Below are 27,436 nucleotides of genomic sequence, written 5' to 3' on the forward strand. Positions count from 1 at the left end.
TATTTATAAACAATGTGATTTTAAGGAATATTTTTCTTTTATTATTATTTGGGGATCTGATGAGAGAGGGGATGTTTTCTGTGGCACAAAGTGTGTTCCACTGCATGATAGCAAAGATAAAACATTTTTTGCAGCATGTCAGCCAGCCAGTACAGATCTACAGCTGGTAATATGCAGGTGCAGTTTTTTCTTTCTTTTGTAATACTGCTGGCGTGGTAGCAAGCAGCTATATTAGGATTTCCAAATCAAGGGTCTCAGTGATGGTTTATGCAGACTGCCTGCGCTAGAAGCGATCCTATTTTTTTAGTAGATTTTTAAAAATATATAAATTTTGGCATTTCTTTGTTTACCCTTTGATTCCCTTGTTACATGTTTAGTGTGCCCATACATTATATATTGTTTTTTGGGCTTTCTATGGAATTTAAAAAAAACTGGTGACATTTCGGTGAAGCGACTGTATTAGCTAGCGTAGGCATCAGAGGCTATAATAGTACGCCCCATGGTGCTTTCCATGTTAAAAATGCCCACTCGCCTCTTCCCCAGGACCTCATTTATTCCGCCCATTTTACCTGATGTAGAGACTCAGACCTTAATCAGCCCTTGGTCCTGTTTTAGATTCAGGATAGCTTTATGCCTAATTGCTTACCGCATGCATGCTTAGCCTTCAAGAGCTTTCTCTTCAAATTAAAGAAGCCTCATTTTAAAGCCCAAATCCTCCGTAGTACCTTGAAGTACCTTGTTCACCAGTGGTGCCCGTTCTTCAGTGGTGAAGCGTAGAACATGATGTCGCTAGATAGTTAACCATGCAGCCAAGTGCATCCTTCACTTCAGAAGCAAGGGTTTGTTTACTGGCATTCCCAAAGTTTCTGCATTATAAAGTTTGATCACACATGGACCTTTTTTTTCCTAGCAGGACTACTGTTATGTAAATAACTGCAGTGCCATCTGTTTTGTACTGCGATCAAAGCTTACAAGTCTTAAAATAATAGAATTATTTCAATGAGATAGGTGGCATTGTATCGTTTTTTTCACTGGTGCTGAATGATGGATTACCATTCTTTGGCGCAATCTGGTTTTATTTTAATAATTACATTTTACATTTATTTGGCTATTAAGCCACATTCTCAGAGCATCAGATGACAATAATAATGTACGCTAAAAGCACATCCAGTGAGATCATCTTATGCATGACAGATGTATCTACACCATTTGTCATTGCTTCTGAGAGCAATTCATCCAATGATTAAATGATTCATTTCCTTATTTCATCAGTTTTATGGCTGATTTATTAAATGGCAAATGTATTGGCCTATTTATTGATGGCATATTTATTGATCTTGAGTATATTTACAGTGTAGTACTACATTTATTAGTGGACATTATATCCTAAATATTATGGTCTACAGTATCGACCAAAGCATTGACAATATATTTAACCATTAAATTCCACAGTAACCAAATGCTATTTGTTATTGACTATGCATCACTGAAATGGTTAACATTATACATTGAAGTCCAAAGAATGCAGCGTTTGCAACCTTCTTAATGTAAATTAGAAAAATAAATAATATACGCTTGGTAGTTATGAGGAGTTTTCTAACTTAGCACATTATGTATACTAGCCTAGGCCAGAAGGTTCACGGGAGGTAGCATCACCTCTGTTACAAAACTATGGTTAGATTGCTTGTTGGGTTATTGACCACCCTTGCAAGTTGACCATTTCTAAATACTACTTTTGGAACAAATATATATTTTTTCAAATGTCTTGTTTGTCTTTGTGCGCCTCCTTACCTTTTTTGTTTGCTATGTATGCTTTCCTGTTGGGGTTAGTTATCCTTGGAATGTTGCATTCTTTAACATAATGTTTGTACACCCTTTTAGAGCTATATGAGTGCCTCTCTACAATTTATTACCTGCCTTTATAATGCCTTGTCCCCAGTGGTGACCGTTCTTCAGAGGAACATGATGCCATATCCTAGCGCAGAGAGGACAATAACTACAGAGTCAAGTTCTGAGGGGTTGTATAGGTGTTACCCTAGGCTTGACCTTTAATACATAACTGATCATGCTGTGGGCATTTTGGGTACCCACTCAGTACTCGATAGCACACACAGAAGCATACTCCGACTCAGCTAACCTGTGAATAACAAAATTGCGCAAAGGGTCATGTCTAATTTTCCAGCTTTATCATAGGTAAACCTATGAGTAAGCCCCTTTGATTGTGAAATGTGAAATGCATGTCATTCCTTGTGTTCTCCCTGTTACAGTTTTGTTTGCAATAATCCTATGTGCATTATTAATCTTTGGGCTAAGTGCAGGGTATCTTTGCCATGTACTTTCGAGAGTCGTTAAGCATCAGAAATGTTGAGGCTGCATCATCTCTTGAAGCTCTCTACTGCCCATGAATTGGGCTTGCAATAATCAATTTCTCATTCAAATTCTTTTTTTTGTTGCACCAGAAGTAAAAAAAAAAAAATAAGAGATGAGAAACAAAAACGGGTGGGGGAGGGGGTTTTATCAGGTTCTTGCTGGTGAATTTTAATTTTAAAAACTAATGTAGAAGAAAACATTAAAAGTATCTGAAAATCTGCTGAACTGTTCAAAAATTGTAGTAGAACATTTTTTATGCCATAGTGATTAATGTCTTTTTTCAGGTGACATGTCCGTTTTTGATTGAACAACAGTCTTCAACTGAAATTTTGACATTGTCATGACATTCCTGACTCTCATTAATAAGAGAAGTTCAGAGCATAAAAGTATTAAAGTTCCATAAAACACATTACAATTCTAAGTGCAACTATAATAATGATTAGCAATAATTTAGCAATTCCTCTTCTAGCTAATTACAAAGCTGGGAGTAGTAAAGTGGACCATGTTGTACCCATCACACTACTCAATGCAATTTATGGTTCACCCATACAGATTTTTTTAGGTAGCATATCTGTAAAGTCTATGAGAGTTTTAATTTAGAATAATGAAGAAATGCAGTGCTGCTCTGAATTTTTTGTAATTATGGTCATAGCAATTACACTATGGTTGCACCATCTTTGTCATGGAACGGTTTGCAAGATGCTATTGAGCATTATACACTAGCCATAACATTATGACTACCTGCCTAATACTGTGTAGGCCCCCCTTTTGCTTCCAAAACAGAACTGACCCATCGAGGCATGGACTCAACTCGACCTCTGAAGGTGTGCTGTGGTATATGGCACCAAGATGTTAGCAGCAGATCCTTTAAGTCCTATAAGTTGTGAGGTGGGGCCTCCATGGATGCATTATAATGCCATGTGTTCTCTAGGTAAGTGACATACACATACAGGGTCATCCAAATGTGATTCATCAGACCAGGCCACCTTCTTCCATTGCTCTGTGGTCCAGTTCTTATGCTCACATGCCCATTGTAGGTGCTTTGGGTAGTGAAAAGTGGTCAGCATGGGCACCCTGACTGGTCTGTTGCTACGCAGCCCCATACACAGCAAACTACAATGTGTGTGTTCTGACATCTTTCTACTAGAACCAGCATTAAGGTTTTCAGCAATTTGAGCTACAGTAGCGTGTCTGTTGGATTTGACCACATGGGCCAGCCTTCACCCCCCATGTCCATTAATGAGCCTTGGCCACCCATGACCCTGTGCTGGTTCACCGCTTGGACCACTTTTGATACTGACCACTGAAGACCGAGAACACCCCACAAGAGCTGCAGTTTTGGAGATGCTCTGACCCAGTCGTCTAGCCATCAAATGTGTCCATTGTCAAAATTGCTCAGATCCTTACGCTTGCCCTGTTTCTGACACATTAACTTTGAGGACGACATGTTCATTTGCTGCCTAATATGTCCCACTCAATCATAATGTTATGGCTGATTGGTATATATATATATATATATATATATACTTTCCAAATCCTCAACAGGAATCCATACATTATACCAATTCTAAGTCATCTCTTCTTTCAAACTGGACAATGACCTGTCCAGGTCACTGCTAACAATTAACACAAAATGATCGTTTTTTGTTTCCTAGCAACATACTAGGCCTTTTACAAGACTACCAGCTATCAGTATCTCTATCAGCATCATTATAAGTTGCTTGGCAAAGTTATAATTAGAGGAGGCTAAAAGAATGTAGAGCTGCCTAAATCCAGATATAGAAACATTCAAAGGCTACGTGTTAATGCCCCCTTGCTCCAATATACCAAAAACACATTATACTTTAAATAAACATCTGTATGCTTTGTCTAAAGGATGAAAACCTATTTCAGTGCTCTCGTAGACCTGCAATGCTATTTAGAATTTAGCTTTATTTCATTTTGACTGTGGTTTATATTAGAAAAAAAATCTTAGATGTTTGGAGAGGTGTACTTTTGTTTCTCAACACTTTTCAAAAGAAGGACTGGTATCACAGTGGCGTCACAACCCGTGTATCAGGTAAGTAGGGGGTTGGGGGAAAGGGGGGCACATGGTGGGTTCCCAGTGGCGGTTACGGTGCCCGGGGCCTGATATTGGGACAGAGCAATCTGTTCCAATACCCGGAGTCCAGAATTTTGTTCCAACTTGCAAATTTTACTTTGCTCTCTTCAGATTGGAGACAAAGAGCTTATATGTTTCTATCCACTGGAGACATAAAACCTACTCATGTCCATACCGGGGAACTTCTGGTCTCCGGCTATCTGGAGACTTACCTTGCGGGACGTGGCCAGGACTGCACACTGACATCACGGGACCGGTCCCCTCTGACATCAGTAGGAGTTTCCGCTGACGCTGGGTCTGTTTCCGTTGACATCAGGGAGTCAAAACACCCCCTTTTAACCCCTTAAGGACCGGGCTCATTTTTTCGTTTTGTACCCTGTGGGACCGAGGCTGTTTTGACACTTTTGTGGTGCTTGTGTTCAGCTGTAATTTTCTCCTCACCCATTTAGTGTACCCACATAAGTTATATATATTTTTTTCAGGACAAGATGGGCTTTCTTCAGATACCATTATTTTGATCGTATCATCTTATTTACTATAAAAAAAAATAAAAAAACATGGTGAAAAATTGAAAAAAAAAACACATTTTATGACTTTTATTTGAAAAATCTTTTACTCACCTAAAAAAGCAAGTAAAAAAACTAGCTAAATAGATTCTACTACTTGTCCTGAGTTTAGAAATACCCAATGTTTTTATGTTTTTTTGCTGTTTTTTGTAAGTTATAGGGCAATAAGTACAAGCAGCGTTTTATGATTTCCAAATCTTTTTTAACAAATCTGGTCAGTCTGCCTCCATCTCCTCTTTGGAACATCTTTGAAGCCGGTTAACTCAATTTAACCCATTCAAACCATATATTTTTGAAAACAAGACACCCCAGGGTATTCCAAATGCTGTTATTTTAACCCTTTCCATGCACCAATTATACAACTACACTTTGTCAAACTTTGTAATAGTAATTTTTTTTATTTTTTTTTCCACACAAATTGTACTTTAGTTATAGATATACAGGTCCTGGTATATGCCACTGTCAAACAACACGCCAATGTGTGTTCAGGAACATCTCCTGAGTGCAGTGATACCCGACATGCATGGGTTTGTCGGGTTGTTTCAGATTTGAAATGCCACATTTGGGAAGTGCGCTTTTTTTCACCATTTTGGTCAGTCTGTACCTATGCCCTATCTTTGAGCTAGGCCACTCCAATTTACCCCATCAGCCATTTTTTTTATATATTAGACACCCCTTGGGTATTTGAAGTGCTTTTATTTTAACTCTTTGTTGAGATTTTTGAGAAATTTTAGCACTTGCTCAAAATAATAAACTTTATTTTTTAATTTTATTTTATTTTTTTAATACTTTTTTTATATTTTTTTTTACACATTTTGCTGGTACTGGATGGTTCATCTAGTGACATCACTGCATAATTATTTTTAAATGTTAGCACATTTTTTTAAAATTTTTTTTTCCATTTTTTATTTATTTTTATTTTTTTTGAATATTTTACTAATCACATAGTGATTAGAAAGCTGGGCTCCATTGACTTGCATGGTTGAATGCAGTACCTGTATTCAACCAGCAAGTGGAGCCAGTTCTCTAGAGGGTCTGGAGACCCTCTAGCGAACTTTTTCGTCTTTATTGTTTTATTTCCCGGGCCGCCGCCATCTTGCTTGATGGCGAAGATCACCGGCAGCGGCGGCTGTGACCGCTCTCCGGAGCGGTCACAGCCCACCCAGAGGTAAGTGTTTGGTGTCGCTGGATGCCTCCTGATCGAGGCATTCCAGCGACACCATTTAAGTTTAGGAGGCGATCGTTGATCGCCTCCTAAACGCTTTTAAAACGGGCGTCCGCCGCCATACAATGTATGGCGGCTGTTGACGCCCCGGGAAGGGGCCAGACATTGCCCCCGATGCCGATCTCGGCCTTGCTGAATGCCTCGACATCGAGGCATTGCAGCAAGGCCGTTTAAGCGAAGAAAGTGATCCTTTATCACTTTCTAAGCTTATTTAATTTTTTGACGGTTCAGGACCGTCAAAGGTCATTTAGTGACCTTCTTGTTATGACGGTCCTGAACCGGCAAAGGTCGCGAAGGGGTTAAAGGGAAAATGGGCGGGGAGCGGGGCATGTCATGACCGCGCTCCCGCAACATGTTATTTTAATTCATTTAAAGTATGACATATTAGACTGCTATGAAGACTTAGACTCTATTTCACCCTTCTCTGGACAATAGGTGGTTAAGGCATACAGGGCTCAAACATTCTGTAACAGATTTTAAAATAAATTAAAATATACTTTTGAGCTAAAACCACATGTTGATGCATTATATGATGTCTGTGTGTTTATTAGTCTGTAATAATGAATTTTATGCTTTATGGTTAATATGCAGCTGCTTCATGAAATTGCAAGGTCAGTAACTGAAAATACCAGTGAGGTCTGATGCCTAGAATATATTTTCTAATTCCTGGCATATATCCTTATTTTTTATTTTCACCATCATAATAGTAATTTCACTTCAAGGACTATAAAACCCATTCTGGAATGCACTGGATGATTAAAACATTTAACTGCTATATTTAAAACCTTTTATAATCTAATAAAATCATGATATATTATTTAAACATTATCAGAATCTTTCTGAATTTTGAATGGCATGGTATCATTAGACTTATTAGTAAAATAATAAAACATTTTAATTAAAATATATTAAAACTTTGTTTTTCGTGAAAATATAACAACTTTTGGTTTTAATCAATTACATACTGATAATATTTGATGATTGATACATTAGTTGTAGTTTTGTGTTATTACCTTAATATCTTTGTAGTAATACTTTCATAGGCTATGTATTTGTTGCTTCATAAAGGTTAGCTTGCCAAGGCTAATCAGCAAAGTTGCTGTCATTTGGTTTCATTAATTAACATAATGACATAATTTGAAGGCTGAAGACTAGTTAGCCAGTAGTTCCCAACCCACTCCTCAAGGCGCACAATCAGGGCAAGGTTTAGCAATTACTCCATTTTATTACACTAGAAAGGTTCATAAAACCTAAACTGTTGGTGTCCCTGGAGGACTGGGTTAGGTATCTCTGAGTGAAACATATAAGATTAAACAATACTTTCTTATGTAACAAAACAATTTAGCAGCCATTGGGCGATTAAGCTCCCTCTAGCACCACTGCACAATTTTTTCGTTTTGAAAGGGGAATCACTGGTCGTCTCAACTGGTCCATTCACACTATGGAGGGCTGTGCTGAATTGGCACAGTCCTCCATTGTTATTATGTGCCTGGCACCACGCGTCCTTAAAAGGCATAGCTCTGGTGTATCAGGTCATATCCTAGGGATGAGAAGTAAGAATTTTGGCATGGAGGGAGCAGCTGGCGGTGGTGCTCTCGGTTAGACCTAGGGCAGCACTGAAGATAAATAAGCCACTGTAGGTGAGTTACGGTAGGTGTTACTGTAGATTGCATTGGCATCTGCTCTTAAATGTAAAACAATTACATAAGGAGCGATTAATGAGGGGATGAGTGTAAACTTTCTTGGTTAAGGTATGATAATTAATTCACAATTTTATTACATGTGCTAGATATATTCATTATGTAGGAGAGACAATCACTTCTCTCACATTTGCCATAAGACAAACTAGGTATGTAAAAATACCTATACCTAACCCACTTTTTCTAAACCCCACCAAACTAACTTTTTGCTTATGCCCCACCAAGCCCTTCATGCAAAGTTATTATTATTGTTAACTGTATTTTATAGATTTTACAGAATTAATACCTAGGGACAAAGAAAATCAGAAATTATATACACCAGAAGCCTCTGGACCAAAGTGAATATGATAATTTTAATGCACTGTTATGGTACATTGATGATATCTCCATTATGTAGTACAGAACATAATTTTAATTCATTGAATTAATGAATTATTAGTTGTTTCAATAAAACACTACCACAATTAGACATGGCTTTTAACTAGGAATTTATTTACTTAATAATATAAATTAATTTAGAATTTTTTAATAAGGGTTATCACAAGATCTTGGCTGCCCCATTCATAGAAATTGTTGAGTCTTGTGGACAGAATCTGTTGAAATAGAAGATTTGATGACAATCCCAATAAATATTAGTGTAACACACTGGTCACGCTTTATGTCAAATCTTTTTAGTGGTGAGGTTTTAAATAAGGATTTTCCATGCAGTGAAAATATACCCTGGGAGTCGTAAGTATACCAGCATGATAGATGGAAGTGTCCTTTAATAAAGGTTATTCATTCCAACATAACAAAAAATCAAGATAATATCCAAGGAATTGTATGTACAGCAATTATAGTGATTGTTTTGTTGTGCCTATAAACAGCTACAAAGTTGGAAAATAAGACAGGGATCTTTATACTTAATCACCTGACTGCACTGGCTTAAATGAAAGAAAATACATCAGAGTATCCTGATACTCTGGTAAATGACTAAATATATCTATATTAAGCAATTAAAAGACCATGATCAAGATTTTAGAATTATATAGTCAACTTTCTTCAGTGAAAATAACCTGTGTTTTCCTTCCATGAAGTAAGCCGAAGTTCCTTGTTTTGAAATGCTGGTCGTGGCATTTCATTTTTTTTTAGTAAACACACTTCTTATAATGTTTTGGTAGTGAACTGGACACATTTGCTATTTCTGTTTTTCATTTTTTGTATATTTAAAACTGTGCCGACCAATGAAATGTTTTTCTCCCAAATGCCGTAGAACTGTTTATTCAGAAATTCCCAAATGTTAACTCTACTCCCTGTCCAGCTTTCCAAAGAAAGTCTCCATTATCCAGTGTCTAAATTAGTTTTTACATTAACAAGTGATCAGTAGACAAAAAAACATTTTAATTTGCCTTGGCTTTTAGAAACAATCATAAGCCTTGCATAAAAGTAGTAATATTACATGTCATCTTATATCTTATAAAATGCTAAATAATATGCACATAAGAGTCATTCCACTGTATATATAAATATTTATTTTAAAAATACCGTATTTGCTCGAATATAAGACAAGGTTTTTTTCAGAGCAAATGCTCTGAAAAATACCCCTCGTCTTATAATCAAGGTTGTCTTTAAATCAGACCTCAAATGAGGTCTGACTATGCGACTATGATCCAGATCTTCCGGAGCGCTGCAGGGGACCTGGATTCTCCTGTCTGGTAACTTCAGCTGCTGCCGGCACTTACACCAGGCGTCTATCACGGTAGCAGCTGAGGTTGTCTACGGGGAATTCTCTTCTGTGCCAGCCGGCGAACATCCGCTCGATGGACGCAGACAACCCCCGCCGTAGCGTCTATGACGCAGCACCGGCGTCACATGACCTTATGGTGCTCATAGAAGTTCCGGCGGAACACCCGCTGCCCCACCAGACACCATGGAGTCAGAAGCAATGGTAAGTCGGGGGGGGGGTGTTGTATGGGTGGCATAAGGCTTTTCTGGAGGCAGGGTGCCCCATGATATGCCCTTTAACCCCCTGTATGCCACTCTGCCTCCAGAAATGCCTTATACCCCCTTATATGCCAGAGTGTAAAAATAGTTCACATGAATTAATATTTACTAGTGAAGCTTTTTTCCTATAGGGTCGTCTTATATTCAGGCTTTTTTTACCCTAAATTAATATAAAGATTTTTTTGGTCGTCTTATAATCAGGGTCATCTTATAATCAAGCAAATACATAGTAACATAGTAACATAGTAACATAGTTCATAAGGTTGAAAAAAGACCAAAGTCCATCAAGTTCAACCTATATACATATTGTGTCCCTACTGTGTTGATCCAGAGGAAGGCAAAAAAACCCTTATGAAGCAGATGCCAATTGCCCCATACCAGGGGGAAAATTCCTTCCCGACTCCAAATATGGCAATCAGAATAAATCCCTGGATCAACGTTCTGTCCCTATTAATCTAATATCCATAACTTGTAATATTATTGCTTTCAAGAAACACGTCCAGGCTCCTTTTGAAGTCTTTTATTGAGTTTACCATTACCACTTCCTCTGGCAGAGAGTTCCATAATCTCACCGCTCTTACTGTAAAGAACCCCCGTCTATGCTGGTGTAGAAACCTTCTTTCCTCCAACCGTAGAGGATGTCCCCTTGTTATAGATACAGTCCTGGGTATAAATAGTTATTAAATCCCCCCTAAGCCGTCTTTTTTCCAAACTAAATAACCCTAATTCTGATAATCTTTCTGGGTACTGTAGTCCTCCCATTCCCCTTATTACTCTGGTTGCCCGTCTTTGAACCCTCTCCAGCTCCACTATATCTTTCTTGTACACTGGTGCCCAGTACTGTACACAGTATTCCATGTGTGGTCTGACTAGTGACTTGTACAGTGGTAGAATTATTTCCTTGTTGTGGGCATCTATGCCCCTTTTGATGCACCCCATGATTTTATTTGCCTTAGCAGCAGCTGCCTGACACTGGTCGCTACAGGTAAATTTACTGTTAACTAAAACTCCTAAGTCCTTTTCCATGTCAGTCGTCCCCAGTGTTTTCCCATTTAATACATATTCCCAGCTTGGATTTTTCTTCCCCATGTGCATAACCTTACATTTATCTGTGTTGAACCTCATCTGCCACATCGCAGCCCAAGCCTCCAACCTATGCAGATCCATTTGTAATCGTGCACTGTCCTCTATTGTGTTAACCACGTTACAGAGCTTAGTATCGTCTGCAAAGATTGATACTTTACTATACAATCCCTCTACAAGGTCATTAATAAATATATTAAAAAGAATAGGACCCGGGGGCGTGGTCTGGATGGTGAACTGAACGGAAGCAAGGTGAGGGAGCTCCGCGGTTAGCCAGCTTTTCAGCATTCCATCTGCATCCATCGGTGGCTATTTTCACCTTGTTACTTCATCCTGGTTGTCCCACGTACATGTCGGGTCACCGCACGAAAAAATCCACGAAAATGCCGAACTTTTTTGAGCCGAAAATTCGGAAAAAGCATGCATCTCGTTTGTCGGGCCTACCTCGTGATCCAGAGGAGGACTCGGACGCATCTACAGGCCCTACCTTGTCTTCTCGCTCCAGACCTCCCTCACCATCGGACGCCCAACATGCCGATTTGGTTCAAGACACACACGCACTCACCTCACACACTATGAAGTCGCTTCTACGCGAGATGCGGGAACAACTCCGTCAGGACATCCAGGACATCGCTAATTCCATCCGCCGCGACCTGGATGGCCTGGGAGACCGCACAGATCAACTGGAGAGGCGCATGGAGGAATTCGCCGACGCTCACAACACCCTTGCGGATGACCACACAGCACTTAAATCGGAGATAGCACATCTCCAGACGAAAGTGATGGATCTGGAGGACCGCTCCCGGAGGAACAACATACGCCTACGGGGCATTCCAGAGGACATAGGCCAAGAGGCCTTGCAAGATTTTGTAGTGGACCTCTTCAAACATCTCCTGGGAGAAGGTAATAACGCTGACATACGCCTAGACAGACTGCACCGTGCCGCGAGGCCCAAAGCACTATCCCTGAAATCCCCTAGGGACGTTCTGACTAGGGTGCATTTTTAGGGTAAATCAAGATTTCTTTATTTTGTAATTTTTCGGGAAAAAGGGATACAGAAGAAAAAAAAAGGGGGGGAGGAAGGGCGGGGTAAAACAGAAAAAACAATGGTCAGAACAAGAGACCCACAGTAACATAGCTCGATACAAGAGGCAGAACGCATTAGGGTAGCTCACAGTACGCATAGAGGGAGCTACACATCAAAAGACGAATATAACATTACATCGTAAAACGGGCAGATCACATAGCAACAGCGTACGTCTGCACGGGAGAACCATATGACAAGAGGCAAAGTGGCATACATAAGAACCCCTGGTATAAGGGTCTGCAAGGTAGTGCAAAGGGCACAATGTTGTCGCATACACGGCCGCTAGAGAAGCTCCCGTTCCAGTAGCCCCGAAGCTGAAGGGGAAACACTAAGGTGGGAAAGGGAGGGGGGGAAACACAGAGGGGAGGGGAGGGAAGGGGGAGAAGGAGAGTGAGAGGGAAGAAGAGAGGGGGAGAAGGAGAGAAGAAAAAAAAAAACCAAAAAAAAAAAAACACCACTACACACAAACACCACGACAGAAACCACCACCCCACCGGGCCACCACACCAAACACAAAGGGAAAACATCCCTGTGGGGCTAATCTAGTAGAGGGCGAACAAGGGGGCCTGCAATAAACTCCAGCCAGTGAAACCAAGTCTTCTGGTAGCGCACCTCCGCACCCGTGGCAAGCAGGTGCAATTCCTCCAGGACCCTTATTCGCTCAACTCGGAGGACCCACTCCTTAAAGGTAGGCGGGGCCGGATCACCCCAATGCAGCGGGATGAGCGCCTTAGCCGCCGTGAGAAGGTGGCGCGTAATAGACCTGCGGAACCAACGTTCCGAGAGAGGGGTATGAAGGAGAAGGCAAAATTCCGGCGTGAACGGAACCACACGGTCCGTGAGACGTTGCAACTGGTCATGAACAGCTTTCCAGTAAGGAACTATACGAGGGCACTGCCACCACAAATGCAGGAGAGAGCCTGGAGAGGCGTCGCATCTCCAGCACCTGTTCGGCACGTTGGGGCGATATACAGAAGTCAAGGCAGGGGGTCGGTACCAACGGGCCAACAGCTTGTATGACATTTCCTGATCGCTAGCACTCCTGGAGCAGCAATGAGTGAAGACACAAATCTTCTCCCATTGGTCCGCCGTAAAGACAACCTGCAGCTCGGATTCCCACCGCCCCATATACACAGGGGGCACTGGGTTAAGTGCCTCAAGGAGCAAACCATAAAGCCGTGAGACGCCATGCGGCGGGAGCTCAGCAGCAACACACAAGTCTTCAAACACCGTGAGCGCACGCGTCATGTCATGTCTCCGGGGGAGGGACCGCACAAAGTTACGCAGTTGAGCATAGTGGAAAGCGTCTAGAAAAGAGGGGGGTGAGCGGGGGGAAAGCTGATCCAAAGGCTTAAGACCCTCACTGGAGAGGAAAGCGCGGATCTCTGACCTCCCGCCCCCAGACGAAGCCGAAAAGAGGGCCCCGCTCATCCCAGAGGGGAAGTCAGGGTTATTCCGAACAGGGGTCAGCGGCGATGGCACCGAGGACAGACGCGTCTTCTTAAGAACCTGGAGCCAGACATCAAGAGTGGCCCGTATAAAGGGGTGAGGCAGAGCCACTCCCCGGGCAGTAGGAGGCAGAAGCCACGGCAAAGAGCGCGCAGGAAGGCCCAGCAAGGCGGTTTCAACAGCCACCCATTGTTTGTGTGCCGGACTATGGGACCACTCCAGCACACGTAGCAGATGGCACGCCCTGTAGTAAGTGCTAGGGCAGGGCAAGGCCAGACCGCCCTTAGATTTAGGGAGGATTAGCGTGGCAAGACGTACCCTAGGGGCCTGGGAACCCCAGACAAAGCGAAGAAATGCCGTACGCAGAGAAGCGAAGAAAGATGGGGGGACAGCGATAGGGAGGGTCTGGAACAGATATAGAAAACGAGGCATGACGTTCATTTTGAGCACATTGATACGACCCAACCAAGAGATCGTCAGCGACTTCCAGGACCTCAGATCAGACCGGAGAGTAGTCAGTAAGGGTGAGAAATTATAGTGGAAGAGTTGAGAGAAATCTGGCGACAACCAGGTCCCGAGATATTTGAGCTTAGAGGGGCACCAAGCAAAAGGGAACGAGGTCCTCAAGGGACCGACCACCTCATGGGGAAGGTTGATGTTCAATATTTCGGACTTGGAGGCATTAATTTTGAAGTTCGTAAGGGCACCATAAAGGGCGAACTCACGAAGGATATTGGGGAGAGAGATCTGGGGGCGAGACACAACGAACAGCAGGTCGTCCGCGTAACCTAAAATCTTATGATGGGTACCCCCAGCCTGCAACCCACAGATATCCGGGTTCATCCGCACGGCTTGGAGTAAGGGCTCAACAGAAAGCACAAACAGCAGAGGGGAAAGCGGACAGCCCTGCCTCGTCCCATTACGGATAGCAAAAGAATCCGAGAGGGAGCCATTAACCCGGACGCGAGCGGAGGGAGTGGAATATAAGGACCGAATCCAGGTCAGCAGACCGGGACCGAAGCCCATATGGGACAGGGTGGACAGCATGAACAGCCAGTCCACCCTGTCAAAGGCCTTCTCAGCGTCCGTGGAGAGCAGCATGGTCGGGGTGGAGGTGTGCTTGGCGTAGTGCATAAGCGAAAGGGCTCTGATAGTGCTGTCCCTGGCTTCACGCCCAGGGATGAAGCCCGTCTGGTCCGGATGAACTAGCGAGCGCATGAAAGGCTTGATCCGGTTGGCAAGGATCTTGGCCAGCAATTTCAAATCTGCGTTAAGCAATGAAATTGGGCGGTAGCTGCTGCATTGCTCCGGGTCCTTGCCCTCCTTTGGAATGAGAGTAATTGCGGCAGACAAAGTATGATCCGGAATACGGCCACCCGACAGAATAGAGTTAAAGGCACTCACAAAGTGGGGGCCCAAAAGATCTTTAAATTCCGAGTAGTAGCGTAAAGGAAGCCCATCAGGACCTGGGCACTTCCCCGCCGGGGAGGACTTAAGGGCAAGGAGAAACTCCGGCAGCGTGATTGGGGAGTCTAGAGCGGCCGCCTCATCCGGCGTGATCTTCCGCTTAACGGTCCTATCGAGATACGACCTGATGTCCCGGGACTGACTAGGAAGCGCGGAGCCGGAGGAGACCGAAGAGCGAATCCTAGGCACATAGGTCGGTTTCCGTATGGCCCGCAAGGCCCGAGCTAAATATTTACCCGGCTTATTGCCGTGCTCATAATAAATTGCCTTAGTTTTCAGAAAAGAAGTGTGCAGTCGGCGATTAAGGAGCGAGGCCAACTCACCCCGGAGAGACAAGAGGAGCTGCAGGTCGCGGCCAGACACCGAGGTTTTGTGCGCCTGTTCTGCCACGGCTATCTGGGCGTAGAGACCGTCTATCCGCTCCTGCTCCGCGCGTTTACGCTTAGAGCACTCCTTGATAAAATGCCCCCTAATGACGCATTTATGCGCCTCCCAGACCGTCAGCTCAGGGGTACCCTGGAGGAGGTTATCCTGAAAATAATGGCGGAGAACCTCAAGTGACTCAGAGCGGGCCAGCGCATCCGATAAAATAGATTCATTAAGACGCCAGGAGCCCCCAGTAGGACGGGGGAGAGGAGAGGCCAGGGAAAGGGACAAGGGGGCATGGTCCGACCAGGTCGTCGCCCCAATGGAAGAGCGGCGGAGGAGGGTGGCGAAGTGGCAAGGAAGAAAGAAAAGATCGATACGGGAATACGAGTTATGCGGCATGGAAAAGAAAGTGTAGTCCCGAGTGTCAGGATGAAGAGCCCTCCAACAATCAACTAGCCTATGGGTCGTAAGGAGTGAGTGGATCCTGCGGAGGACATGGCGGGGGGTCCGCGTTGTCCCGGATGAAGTGTCTAAAGACGGATACAGTGCTACATTAAAGTCACCCCCTAGGACCAGAATCCCTTCCTGAAAGCCATCAAGCTGCTGCAGTACAGAACGAAGGGCTAGGTGTTGACCTCGGTTAGGGAGGTAAACGTTCACCAGCGTGTACATTTGATCCGCGATCGTGCCTTTAACCAATAAATACCTCCCCTCAGGGTCAGCGACGACGCCCGAGGCGCAAAAGGGTAACTGGGCAGAGAGAAGAATCGCCACCCCCTTAGATTTTGCCAATGGGTTATTACTGAAAAAACCGGTGGGGTAAGAGCGGCAGGAGAGCCTAGGAGCCCGAGACCCCAGGAAGTGAGTCTCCTGAATAAAAGCGATGTCTACCCGACCTCTGCGAAGGTCTCGGAAGAGGGAGGAGCGTTTCTCAGGGGTGTTGAGGCCCTTGACATTAAGTGAGAGCAGGTGAAGCCCGCGGGTAGGTGGAGTCGACATTGGACAAACAACAACAAAACAAAAAAAAAAAAAAAAAAAAAAAAAAAAGGGGGGGGGGGAGAAGATAGAGGGGGGGAGAAGATAGAAGAGGGGGGGGGGAGAAGAGAGGGGGAAAAGAGAGAAAAGGAAGCAGGAAAAGGAAAGAAGGAAGGGAGAACAGGAGGAGGGGGGAACCGCAAGGGTCAGGACAAGAAAAACACCAACGGCGCCCGACGGGTAGTATACACCCGACAGCAACAGGGCGCCCCCGTGCAGGGGAGATGTCAAATCTGGAGGGAAAGATGAAACCACAGAACAGAAAATAAACACAAAAATAAGTGAACCACGTGCAGGCCGCCGCCCGCTAACTTTACTAGAGAGAGCAACCAGAGCGGTGACAAAAAGACCGCCATGCATACCAAAACATAGCAAATGGGAGGGGACATCAGAAAGACCTCAGAGGTTGTCACCAAGGAAGAGAAAGGCCAAGTGTCGTGGCCAGGAAAAATAATAAGAAAATAAAAGTAATGAAACATAAACATAAAAATATATTAATGTACAGGCATATACAGAACAATACATCGAAACGTATGGAGGTACGCTAGTGTGATGCGGTGTGTGAATCGCCCGCAGGCATAAAGGTAAGAAAAAGGCACTGGCCGTGCCAAGGCAAAGTAAATGAAGGGGCCCGAGGCCCGCCAGGACGCAGAGGACAGCCCCGCGCAAGGAGAAACGTATGCGCAATGAGGCGCAAGCAACCTGCGCAAATGTACGAAAGAGAAGAAAAAAAAAAAAAAAAAAAAAAAAAAGGGGGGGGGGGAATAAATAATAAAATATATAACATGAGTGAGTGTGCGTATACAGGACAAAACATCAAAACGCATGGAGGCACGCTAATGTGATGTGGTGTGTGGATTGCCCGCAGGCACAGAGGTAAGACAAAGTCACCGGCCGCGCCAAGGCAAAGCAAATGAAGGGGCCAGGGGCCAGCCACGACGCAGAGGGCAGCCCCGCACAAGGAGAAACGTATGCGCGACGAGGCGCAAGCAACCTGTGCAAATGTACGAAAAAAAAGAGAAAAAAAAATAAAAAAAAAATAAAAAAAAAAAAAAAAAAAAAACAAACCCAAGAAAAGATATACCGTGCGTGTGTGTGTGTAAGAGAACGCAGGTGGCAGCGCAACCACGCAGGCAGGGCGGACCATGTCAGCCTGCCCACAAATGGGTGGACAGTCGTACAAGCGCGGCGCAGCATGTGCAACGCCCGCAGGCATAGGGTACAGACCCCGTCCAAGCAGGGGCCCGAAGGACGAGGGGGACTGGGCTGGATAGGTGGAAGCATGTGAAAATACATACGTATTACACACGAAAAAACAAACAAAAAACACATACGTGATCCTATGCGATCCACGGCAGCCCACACAGAGAAGCACTAGCAGGCACTTGAGTGCGATGCGGCAGGAGCGAAGACCGCAGGCAGAGGCACAGGACAGAGGCACTGCCTAGATAGGGGGTGTGTGTGCGGGAGAGCTCGGGCGCCCATAGCCGCAGTGTTGTGTGTGAGTGCGTGTGAACATAGCGAAGAAATAAAGAGAAAGTCATATCACTGTACACATACATAGTCAGGGGGGGGTCTGGCAGACACGAGCAACAGAAGGTTCAATGCGGACACAGCACCCCTGTCCCCCAAACCCACACAGAGAGTGGGGGCGGCAGAAGGGCTACGAGAAGCAAGTAGTTGCAGAGGCCCGAACCCCCCCCCCCAAAAAAAAAAAAAAAAAAAATATTAAATATATAAAATAAATGGAGTAAACAGGACAGTCCAGTCCGAGTAAATAAACAAAAATAAATCGCCACGACAGGCCGGAATTGAGTGCGGTGCAAAGCCTCCTACTCCTCTATCGGGCCCATACGCCGAGAGGCCAATAAGGCAGGGGGGTCAAGCGGAGAACTCCGTCGCGTGTCAGGGCGCCGCAGTCCACGAGGCCGAGGTGGGGGACCAGCGAGACGGCCAGGCGCCGCAGAGAAATCCACCCAGTCAGAGATCTGGAGGTCAGGCAAGGCCAAGGATCGTAGCACCTCCGGGATATCGTGGTGATAACGGATAGTCAGGGACCGGTTGGCGTGTCGGATGACCAAGGCGAATGGGTAGCCCCAGCGGTATGGTATGCGGAGCCGCCGCAACTCCGACAGCAAGGGACGAAGAGCCCGCCTCGCCTGGAGCGTCAAGTCAGAGAGGTCCTGATAAAAGGAAACTGGGTGTCCATGAAAGGACCACTCACCAACCTCCCTTGCGCGGGCCATAATGGATTCCTTGAGGCGGAAGTCAGTCAGATGACATATGATGTCCCTAGGAGGGGATCCCGGATCTCCACGGGGGCGCAGGGCGCGATGAGCCCTATCTGCAGGCACGGGGGTGTCCAGCGGACGGTCCAGGAGGCCATTGAAGATCTCTCTGAGCAGGCCGATGACGTCCTCCGGCGTATCCGACTCTGGGACCCCTCTGACCCGTACATTCTGCCTCCGGCTACGGTTATCGATGTCTTCGACCCGGCGATGCAGCTCCCTGAGGTAAGTCGTGTGGCACTCACCAAGGCGTCGAGTGGATGCAACAGCAAGGCTCTGTTGAGTTGCCGAATCCTCCAAGGTCAGGACCCTCTGTTCCAAAGCGGAGAGATCCGTGCGCAGGGCCGAGACTTCATCGCGGACCACCTGCTTGAGCTCGGCGATGAGAAGAGAGAAGTCAGCCTTCCACGGTGCCGAGGAGAATAGCTGGACAACCTCCGGAGGGTGAGATGATGAAGGTGGGTGTGAGATGGAAGCCGATTCCTCCGCGGAGGAAGAGCTGGCCGGAGATGCAGCCTCGTGGTCCCCTGAGGCCTGCGAGGCCAAGTCAGCCGGAGTGCGAAAATATTCGCGGAGAGAAGCCGAGGAGGGCCGGTGACAATCCACGGCAGGAGAGGGGTCAGAGACCATCTTCTTATTGCGTCCCATGCTAGTGTAGCGGTCAGGGAGTTTAGTGGAACGAGCGGGCAGCGGCGGAGCAACTAGCTCATGCGGCCATCTTCCTCGGCGGCCAGACACGCCCCCAGACTAGGGTGCATTTTTATGATGTAAAGGAAAAGATAATGCAGGCGGCCAGACGTAAACCTGATCTCCCTCCTCGCTTCCAGAACATCATGCTTTTAACAGACCTCTCTCAACTTACCCTTCAGCGTCGCCACTCCTTCGCTCCGGTGACGAGCCTCTTGAGATCTCATCAAATCTCCTACAGATGGGGTTACCCCATCCGTCTCATCATTGTTAGAGATGGCTCCACGTCTTCCATCCACACCCCGGGGGACGGCTTGGCTCTTCTGCATACATGGGGAATCGACCCGCCTGCTGATCCTGTTCCACCGCCACCTGTTGCCGCGAAAGAAAAGATCTCCCCGCAGAAACAGTTGAAGAGGGACTGGTCCACGAAAACTTGAAGCCCTACGCTACTCTCCGGGACGGTAACCTCTTGATTTCTCCATGTTGTGCCTCCCGCTGCCACCAGGGTCTTGAGCGGGTCGACCACGATGTTTCCCCTATGTGAGGGGTTTTTTTTTTTGTTTGTTTTTTTTTTTTTTTGTGTTTAGCTGATTTTTCTACACGTTTTACTGTTTTCGTTTATCATAGACGTGCGCTACACACATACTTTCCATTTTCTCGCTTGCCCCCGGCTACTCCGGATTCATTTGGGCGATTCCCATCTATAAGACCCGGCTCTGACTTGCTCGAGTCTGTGACCTTTATTGCCCCATCCGTGGGCCCTAGTTGATCTCCCCCTCTGGGAAGCTGTTTACCAGCACTGCACACTTCATTACACCTTTTTCTTTTTTATATATATATATATATATATACCGTTTTGCATACACGATTTTTTCCTTTTTTTTTTTTATATATATATATACATGCACATCTTCCTCGGGTTCCTACATACGGCCACGTTGCGTCACACAGTTTTTGGCTACGCGGCCTCCCGCTGGATGTGCCTATCTCACTTGATGTGCCTATGTCACCTCTCCACCCCCCTAGTGCTATTTACCTCTTTAGCACACCTTTTCCATATCATGTTTGGGCTCGCTGCCCTGGTTATACATTTCTATTGTTTATCATATGTTATCTTTTTGTTTGTAATCAGTGATGCTTCTCCTTTGAATATTCTTTCATCTCCACACCGTTTCGTTTTGTCTGGTCGGGTGTGGTCACCCATATGTCGCTATCACATGCTCCATTCTGAGGGATTGTCTCCCCTGCGGGTATTCTTTCACATGACAATTGCGTTTTTTTTTTACACTTTATACCTATGGCTGAATTGATTTTACTCTCCATAAACGCCAAGGGCCTTAATACCCCTCAGAAGAGGAACTCCCTGTGGTCTGAAGTCAAGTTACATAAAGCCAATATCGTATGTGTCCAAGAAACTCACTTTAAAAAGTCTAGTACGGTTAATTTATTTTCCAAACGCTTTCCCTGGCACTACCACTCCATGGCCACCTCTAAAAAGGCGGGAGTCTCGCTTCTTTTCTCAAACACCTTCTCATTTTCCTTGATACGTAAATGCCCTGACCCGCAGGGACGCTACCTCATCTTGGTGTGCGACATTAATTCCGTCCGATACACTATAGCCTCTTTTTATGCCCCCAACACCTCCCAGTTTCAATTCTTCAGTTCGTTTTTATCTAAACTAGATGCTTTAAAACAGGGTCAGGTCATCCTATGTGGCGACTTGAATGCGGCTCTTCATCCCCAACTGGACAGCTCCACCTTCAGACACTCCACACACACCTCCCGCACACATGCGCTTGGCTCCGCTATGTCCTCTTTATTACACTCCAACCAACTATTTGACGCCTGGAGGGTCCTACACCCCTCTGAACGCGATTACACGTATTATTCCGCGCCACACTCATCATATTCCCGTATAGATTACATTTTTCTAGATAAATTTACTCTCCAATCAGCCAAGTCGTGCTCCATAGGGTCCATATCCTGGTCTGACCATGCCCCTCTTATACTTACCCTTGCGCTTTCTTATCCCGTCTCGGGCAGAGGTAGTTGGCGCCTTAATGACAGCCTGCTGTCACATCCGGCGCATAAGGAACAAATTCAGACGCATCTCACTAATTACTTTCTTGACAACGCCTCCCCTGACTCCTCTGTGGAGACGGTCTGGAATGCTCATAAAGCAGTCATGCGCGGCCGGCTGATTAGTTTAGCCTCCCACCTTAAGAAACAATATCTTGCTGATAAAACTTCCCTTCTCATGCAACTTCACGATTCTGAGACTCTTCACAAACGCCACCCGTCTGATTCCCTAATGCGCAATATCAAACACATTAAATCCCAATTGTCGGAAATTAACGCCCGCTCCACGGCATATATGCTGATGAAGCTTAAACAAAAGTTTTATGCGAAAGGCAATAAAGCTGACTCTCTTTTGGCTAGAAAACTTAGGCACACTATTTCTTTATCCCGCCCTTCTCATATCCTTGACGCTACGGGTCGCGAGATTCGCAACCCTTCTCAAATGGTCGAGACTTTCGCCACCTACTACTCCAAATTATACAACCTGCAACATGACACTGCCCTCTCTCAACCCTCACTAGCGGACATTAATGCTTATTTAGATTCTACACACTTACCCATCCTCACACCTGAGATTTCTGAGCCTCTTGCCACGCCTATTGAGTTGAGGGAGATTGAAAGAGCTGTGTGCCAGCTTAAAAAGGGTTCAGCCCCGGGTCCGGATGGATTCACTGCCGCGTATTATCGCTCTTTCTTACCTACTTTAGGGCCTCATTTACTTTCTCTTTTCCGTTCCTTTATGTCGTCTGGCACTATTCCTTCTGAGAACCTTAGAGCGCATGTAGTTACTTTGCCTAAACCGGGTAAGCCACCCACAGTATGCCCTAATTTCCGTCCCATTTCTCTCCTCAACACCGACCTCAAGATCTACGCGAAAATTCTAGCAAATAGACTGGCCCCTCTACTGCCCTCCCTTCTGCACCCTGATCAGGTCGGCTTTGTTTTGGGTCGCCAGCCTTCCGACAATACCCGCAAGTTCCTGAATTCCCTTTGGGATGCAGCCAAACACAAACGCCCCAGCCTTTTTATTTCTTTTGACGCCGAAAAGGCGTTTGATAGACTCCATTGGCAATTTCTGTCGCGTGTTCTGCATAAATTTAATTTTCCCCCTCCATTTATTCAAGCGGCCCTAGCACTCTACACAGCTCCCACCGCTTGCATTTCGATGATGGGTTTCCTCTCCTCCCCGTTTTCCATTACGAACGGTACCCGTCAGGGATGCCCCTTATCCCCCTTACTTTATACGCTCGCACTCGAACCCTTAGCGGCCAACATACGCTCGGACCCCCTGATCTCTGGATTTCCGTTACCTAATGGCGATACTAGCAAGCTCGGACTGTTCGCGGATGACATTCTGGCATCGGTCACCTCCCCGGAGCGATCCCTCCCCGCTCTTTTCTCTCAATTCTCCCGCTACTCTAAAGTCTCCTATCACTCTATCAACATTTCTAAGACGCAGGCGATGTGTCTCCATCTGGACCCGGGTAGCAAGGCTCGTCTCTCTTCCGCTTACAAGTTCGAGTGGAGGTCCTCCCACCTCTCTTATCTGGGTATTCGCTTACCCAAGTCACTTCACGACATAAACACTCTTAATTTAGTGAAGGTTTGGGACTCTGTGAGAAGGGACATTGTTAGGTGGCGTGGCTATGAGCTCTCTTGGCTGGGCAGGGTAAATGCCTTAAAAATGACAGCCCTCCCGAAATTACTTTATGTGCTTCGGACAGTTCCGGTTAAACCCCCAAGGGGGCTCCTACACTCTATTCAGAAGTTTTTTGTTTCCTTCACGTATGTCAGGAGTAGGTCCAGAGTGGCGAATCGTACCCGTTACGTGCCTCGCCTTCAAGGTGGTCTTGGCGTCCCCCACATAGAATCTTACCATGAGGCTTGCATTCTTGCTCAGACACTTCCCTTTCTTTCATCCACCCGCCCTCCAATTTGGACCATTCAGGAAAATAGTGTCATCTCTCCTCTCACTATTGACCAACTATTGTGGCTACCCCGCTCTAAGCGCCCGCGCCTTCTGCCTTTGCCCCCGACAACTAGGCACACTATTGACACATGGGACAAGGTGGCCAAGCGTTTTCCTACTCTGCATCGCCTCACACGTATCACTCCTTTACGGATTCTAGAGCTGCTCATCCCTGGTCTTTCCACGTTGGGGGACCTATACACAGACGGGGTATTGCTCCCCTTCTCACACTTCACTTCTACACACGGCGTCCCTCGGCGAGACTTCTTCCGTTACCTCCAGCTCCGTCATACGCTGGGCTCTCTGCCTTCCCCCGTGTGCCACTCTGCCCCGTTTCTCCATCAATTGGTTTCCCTACGTGACTCAGCTCCCAGGTTTCAAGGGGCCATCTCCATCTGGTATTCGCTGTTAATAGCCCGTTTCTCGGCCCGTAAATTGCCTCATATGCTTGCCTGGGAAAGGGAGCTGTGCACGGAATTTCCATTGGAATCCTGGCTGGAGGCAGAGGAGGCGATGCGGGGGGTCACCCACTGCACCAACCACCTGGAGCTTCAAAAGAAGCTCAGCTGCCGCTGGTATCTCACCCCGGTCCGCCTCTCACACATGTGGCCTACCCAATCCAAACTTTGCTGGAGAGGTTGTGGACACTCGGGGTCCATGCTTCATATATGGTGGAGCTGTCCAGTCCTGAATCCGCTTTGGACAGAAATTTTCACCCTGTTACGCCGCATTTTTCACTGCCCTTTTGATTTTCTCCTGGAGTTTGCGTTACTCCATTTATTTCCCGAACCTATCCCTCCCTCGACACGTAAGCTTCTTATACACGTTCTCATAGCCACTAAACTCTGTATTGCTAAACGATGGAGGGCGCCTCTCCCTCCTGCCCCCGCCGAAATAGTTACCACTGTTGAAAGACACAGGGTTTTGGAGAAAATGTCTCACGACTCGTCCTGCACCTCACACTTATACACGAAAATCTGGACCCCCTGGCTCTCTAGTCAGGTTTTCTCTGAATATTGTTGACTATTTGATCTTGACCACACCCGACCAGTACCTTGACATATTGATATTTTGCCGTTCTCATATATATCGTCCTCTGCTCCGCACTGTGCAGGAGCTCTACTGTACTCCCTGTCTGCAGGACGTCTCACACATTCATCATTATTGCTGCCCCGCGGTTTCCATCTCATGATATATCACTGATCTGTTCTAGTTCTTTTTTGTTACTGTTACTTTTATTTTTGCTTTCGTGAGCATTTGTTTTCCGCATCTCCATACAACACACGATGTCTATTCTACATTGTATTACATGTGCTCACGCATCCGTTGCGTTATTTTTGCTGGATATGTTTAGAAAAAATATAAAATCCGTCGTCAGTCTCGTCTCTGATGTATGCATAGATCTGCTGAGGGAGGTCATCTTTTTCATTATTTTTTCCTTTTTTCTTTTTGTTACCATTCATTATGCTGCTCATGTGATGACATTTCCGTCCTGCGTGACGGCTGTTATTTGCCATTTGTGACATGTGCCTCCCCATTTGTACCATGACTCTGACGAATAAAAACTTTTAAATTCAAAAAAAAAAAAAAAAAAAGAATAGGACCCAAAACTGACCCCTGTGGTACCCCACTAGCAACAGTAACCCACTCAGAGTATGTACCATTAATAACCACCCTCTGTTTCCTATCACTGAGCCAGTTACTTACCCACACACACACATTCTCCCCCAGCCCAAGCATTCTCATTTTATGTACCAGCCTTTTATGTGGCACCGTATCAAATGCTTTGGAAAAATCAAGATATACGACATCCAGCGATTCACCCCGATCCAGTCTTGAGCTCACCTCCTCATAAAATCAGGTTAGTTTGACAGGACCGATCCCTTGTAAACCCATGCTGATATGGAGTCATACACTTATTTTCATTGAGATACTCCAAAATAGCATCTCTTAGGAAACCCTCAAACAGTTTACACACAACAGAAGTTAAACTAACAGGTCTATAATTCCCCGGGTCACTTTTTGTCCCCTTTTTGAATATTGGCACAACATTTGCTATGCGCCAGTCCTGGGGAACAGACCCTGTCACTATAGAGTCCTTGAATATTAGAAATAGGGGTCTGTCTATTACATTACTTAACTCCCTTAGAACGCGGGGGTGAATGCCATCTGTACCTGGTGATTTGTCTATTTTGATAATAATACGGTACATTATGTAAGGAGAGACTGTCTTGGTGAAAATCAGATTCTGTAATAATGTACACATCATTTTTAATGTAAAAGCATTGTGTTTCAGTGGCCAATGCAGAGAGGCTATGGGGTTCCCATTGTTTACCTTGGGTTCAGCATCTGGGTTACATGCTGCATGTCAGATTGTTGCTGGAGGGCCTCTCCTGCCAGAAGAGCTTGGCTGTCCTGTATAATGTGCAGTTATGAGCAGAGATAACTTTCTAGAAATTTCTCCATACTAAGAAAGTGCTATGTAGGGTAAACATATGTCAAAAGGCTGACTGGAGTGAAACCTGGAAATTCAACTTCAATTAGCTTTTTTCTCTGTCGTGCCTTATTTCATTTTTGGATCATGTCTGCCAGATTGGATCTGTCTTAAGTCAGTGGTCAGGGACGTAACTGGAAACCACAGGGTCTTTGTGCGAAAATTGCCCCGGGGGCTCCTTGGCTTTACAAGCAACCTGTGCCACCTTTGCCCTCAAACAGTAGTGAGTGCCACCTTTTTCCCCAAAACAGTTTGTCCTTTTTTGCCCCAAATAGCATGGCAGTACCACATTTGCCACCAAATAGCTTGTCTGTGTCATCTTTGCCCCCAAACAGCTTGTCAGTGACCCAAAGAGCCTTCTTGTTCCATCTTTGCCCCCAAACAATCTGCCTGTGCCATCTTTACCCCCAGCCACTTACAAATCCATGCTAACATTGATTGAAGTGTAAAGATTAGCGGAACCCAAGACTGGACTCTCATTTGAGAGCAGTGAGCACTGTAGAGTGGAGCTCAGTCTGTAACCAGTCTTCACAAATATAGACATTTCATTACTGGCAGAATGGCCCACATTCTCTAGTATGCATTATTTAACCAATGCTTACATAACAATAACAGGGTTTTCCATTATCCTGGAAAACTGTATTTTCATTGAAGCATTTACCTACAATGATATAGGATATTATTAAGTATGTACTATTTTTTTATATCTCTTTCTTTTTTTCTTTCCCTATTTGACACATACCAATAAATAATGGAGAAGAGAACTATATGACTCAAGAATTAAAGTGTTAATGGCTTGGCCTCCATGTCTCGCTAATATCAAGACAATAACATGACTAAATATTTCAATCGTGTATCGCTGGAGTTTGGGATTTGCCTTGGAGCAATAGATGGGCTGTATTCATGGGTAAGGTTGTGAAAGTGTGCTGTTTGCCTTTGCTGAATGTGTGTAGGAGGACATGTGTGGGAGGGAGTTTTTATCATGCAGGTAAGAATTCCTAAAATGGTTATAAAGTGTCCAACAAAATCCTTACTTGAACATTAAGCTGCCTTATATTTACCTGCCTGGCAACAAATGCAACGTACACATAGAAGAATAGAAAACTTTCTGTTTACTTACATTTCTGATATTCGTAAAACCAGAATCTATGAGTTTGACTAGAAGATCAAATATACAACATAACATTAATTTCCCAGGATAAAAACTATAAAATAGTTTTTGTGTGTGAAATGCCAATGCACCAAGGCTAGTGTATGTGGACAGTTGACCATCACGCCTATATGAGCCTGTTGGACATCCCATTCTAAAAATATTAAGTATTAATATGGAGCTGACAACCCCCCACCCCTTTGCAGCTATATCAGACTCCTCTGGGAAGGCTTTCCACAAGATTTTGAAGTTTGTCTGTTGGAATTTTTGCCAAGTCAGCCAAAGGTACATGTTTGTGGTCAGGCACTGATGTTGGACGAGAAGACCTGGG

The sequence above is a fragment of the Sceloporus occidentalis genome, unplaced genomic scaffold (genome assembly GCF_023333645.1).
Source record: "Sceloporus occidentalis isolate IW3139 unplaced genomic scaffold, rSceOcc1.0.p SCAF_82, whole genome shotgun sequence".
NCBI classification, from domain to species: Eukaryota; Metazoa; Chordata; class Lepidosauria; order Squamata; family Phrynosomatidae; genus Sceloporus; species Sceloporus occidentalis.